Here is a 3,898-nt window from a genome sequence, read left to right on the forward strand (position 1 = left end):
ATGGACCGATACGTCGGAAGGTGAGAGGGAATCGGAATTACAGTGCTGGGCACCAGAGAATTCCCTGTGCAGTTATTCGGTGAAAAGCTTGTTCGCAGAGATCAATTCATAACCTGTCGGAAAGGCTCACACCCAGGCTCAGACTGACATCAAGCCGGTGAGGTTTTTGTTCAGCTCCTCCGTCTGGCCCAGTCGCTGTGATCACGCCAGGCACAGAAGTATGCGGATGGCGAGGACGGCCGTGTATAGAAGAGGGAGGATTGAATTTGGGATATTTTCGTGCGGCGGTCGGTATGGAGAAAGATCAGAGTGAGGATGGAAATGTGCGGAGAAAAGCGCATAATGAGACAGAAAAGGCACAGGACGAAAGGAGTTGAGGATCACCCTAGGGAAAAGAGAGGAATGTTAGCAAATTTCCCTCACACTGGACGGAGACGATCAGTTGGAGAGACAGCAACATCTTCCCTGGAGACTTACCACAACCCGTTCACAACGGTAGACAAGTGGTGATTGCCTCGGTGCATTCTTTTCTTCCGTAAATGGTCATTGGCAACACCGAAATCCACGCCCCCTGCTTCGTTTAACCAATCTGTATCGAGGCATGCGTCAGGAATACTCACTCGAATCGTCATTGTCCCTTCATGACTTTCTACATCGCTTTCTCACTGATAGACGCGTAACGATTGCATTTTCTTCTTCCTTATCTTTCACTCTTTCGCTCTCCCTCTCTCCTTCCATCCTTCCGTCGCTCTGTATCTCTTTCTCCCGGACTGTAGTTCTCCCTGAGTTTCTCACTGCTCGTAAATAGCTCTTCTGTCCATCTCTTCCTTTATTTATTGTGATATATATCTCTGTTAAAAACGCCGTAGCAATGATCAGCGCAATGAGACAATATCAGTTCAGAATGAAAAAAATACACCCGAAATCGGACAGCTCACTCGAATTTGATCAGCGCTTAGGATCCAGACTTCAACCCTCTAAAGGTACGTCAGAGAAAATTACAAATGCCCTCTACCGAGTTTAATCCCGTCCACCGGAGAGGACGTATCATTCCCATGACTAAACACAGAGGGACGGCCGCCCGCTGGAGCTTGGTCTTTGGTGTTGTGATCTGGGAGTTTCGGGACATGAGATCGGAAGGACGTTTCGAATCTTCGAGCTTCTACCAAGCCGAACCACAGCCATTGTCGCACTACCTAAGTTCACCAAGAACACAACTCTTTACCGTGGTTCTGTGCTGTTTTGACATACTTGGAATCAACTGCAGAATAAGTAGGAAGCAATCTGTCCCACAAACCAGAATCTTTCCGAGAGAGACTCCTGACGCTTTGGAATCATGTGTAGCACAATGCTAGCATTCAGGAGAAGGACTTTGCGTTGTCTGTTTAGATTACTGTTATGCTACTGGCCCGTTGACGGCTGCTTCACATCCTGCGCGTCATACATAGTGCGGCATTAAAATTAAAATGCCGAAAGACGAGCGCAGCTGGTAGTACAGTCGGTTTTGAACGACAGTGTAAGCAGGTGATGAACAAACATACTTAGGGGAGACACTGATTTTGATCTGGTAATTAATAGAGATTTACTAGGATGTTACCTGGGTTTCGATTTACTAGGATGTTACCTGGGTTTCAGCACTTAAGTTACAGAGAAAGGTTGAACAAGTTAAGTCTCTATTCATTGGAGCGTAGAAGGTTGGTGGGGGGATTTGATCGAGGTATTTAAAATTTTGAGAGGGATAGACAGAGTTGACGTGAATAGGCTGTTTCCATTGAGAGTAGGGGAGATTTAAACGAGAGGACATGATTTGAGAGTTAGGGGGCAGAAGTTTAAGGGAAACACGAGAGGGTATTTCTTTACGCAGAGAGTGATAGCTGTGTGGAATGAGCTTCCTGTAGAAGTAGTAGAGGCCAGTTCAGTTGTGTCATTTAAGGTAAAATTGGATAGGTATATGGACAGGAAAGGAGTGGAGGGTTATGGGCTGAGTGCGGGTCGGTGGGACTAGGTGAGATTAAGAGATCGGCACGGACTAGGAGGGCCGAGATGGCCTGTTTCCGTGCTGTGATTGTTATATGGTTATATGGTTATTTATGAACTACCATCAGTAAAAACAGTTGTGGGTTTCCCGTTTCTCATTATTTCCTGCAATCTCTCTCTCTCTCTCTCTCTCTCTCTCTCTCTCTCTCTCTCTCTCTCTCTCTCTCTCTCTCTCTCTCTCTCTCTCTCTCTCTCTCTCTCTCTCTCTCCCTATCTCTCTCTGTATATGTATATAGCGGTGTGCTACACACAGCGCTAAATTAACGACACGGTGTCGGTAAACTGCAGTTAAAGAAGATTTTATTCGAACTTCGCTGCCTCGCTTTAAAGCCTCCCTGATCCCGCACTCCTCGGGCGCGGATGTTGTAGGGGACACTTATTCACAGTCCCGCGCAGGCTTTTACCTTTGTTGGTGAAGCAGACCTGGCGCCTTTTTGGGACAGGCCTTTATGCCGGTGCGCGGGCTATTTGTGAGCCGGTTCGAGTGCGGTAAGAAGTGGGTCGCCGCATATCTATCTATCTATCTATCTATCTATCTACCTCTCTCACTGAATTAGGCGGAATTATCCGTAATGCATTTGTGTGTGTCTACTGATTCACTGACTCTGGACACGCAGACTGAAAGCGCGTGAAAGTCACAGGGAATTTCGTGGCGAGTAGACGTAGAAGTGGTTGTGTTAGGGCCACCACAGAACGTCGTTCGTCTCCTGCTAGGAACAGAAGCGAAAATCAGTAGCAGCTCAATATGCTGCTGCCTCGGGTTGGGCAATCTCTCCTCTAGACGGAATACTGAGAAAGGTGAGAAGGAGCAGCGAAGGTCTGCAGAGGAGATAATAAAGACAACACAACGTACACTCAGTGGCCTCATTATCAGCTCAGCTACGCACTGACCACACAGATAACCCGGTCTCTTTGTGGACAACCCGCTCTAACATCCATGACGCCGTCAATCATTGTGTCGCTTTCAAACTTACAAACCCATCTGTCCATGTTAACATTCGTTACTCAGATGATGTGGCCACTTTATTAGACGGCACTTCACCCACTCGCTAATGCAAATGACTCATCAACCAATCGTGTTGCAGCAAGTCAATGCATAAGAGCATGCAGAAATGGTCAAAAGTTCCATTTCTGTTCAGTCCAAACATCAGAATAGGGAAGAAATGTGATCTAATTTACTTTGAACGTAGAATGCCTATTGGTGTCAATCCGGGAGAGGTTCCGTATCTCAGAAACTGCTGAACTCCTGGGATAGTCACACACAACGCTCTCTTGTGTTTACAGGGAATGGCACGAAACACTGTTGTGGTAATTGTGTGGGTGAAAACGTCCTGTCAATGGCCGAGGTTAGAGGAGAACGGCCAGACTCTTTCAAGCCGAGAGGACGGCGGCAGTAATTCCAGTTACAACGTGTTACAACTGTGGTGTGCAGAGGAGCATCTCTGAATGCACAATATGTTGAACCTTGGAGCGGATGGGCTGCAATAGCAGAGGACCACGAACATACAGTGAGTGGCCATTTTATTAGGTACAGAAGGTCACCCAGTGGATGTACTCCCCATTAATTACATAACTATACAAGACAGAGATGTATGTGCGAGATATTAGCATTGGTACAGATGCCTCCATAGAGCAAACTTTTACAGATGCATCGGCATAACTATCGCGCGTTGCTGTGTGTCGTTCGAGTCGGACAATGTTCAGCGATATTCAGTGTACTGCTGCCCTCACGTGGCGAGAAGCCGGTTCTGCACCATTTGCTCAATAGGTGGAAGGATTTTCTGTGGCCGGAGACTCGCGCCCTACCGCTCTTGATGGCGTGTGGAAAAGTGTAACATTGAACGTTTCATGGCGAAACCCT

Source organism: Hypanus sabinus, unplaced genomic scaffold (genome assembly GCF_030144855.1).
Source record: "Hypanus sabinus isolate sHypSab1 unplaced genomic scaffold, sHypSab1.hap1 scaffold_1153, whole genome shotgun sequence".
Classification (NCBI taxonomy): Eukaryota; Metazoa; Chordata; class Chondrichthyes; order Myliobatiformes; family Dasyatidae; genus Hypanus; species Hypanus sabinus.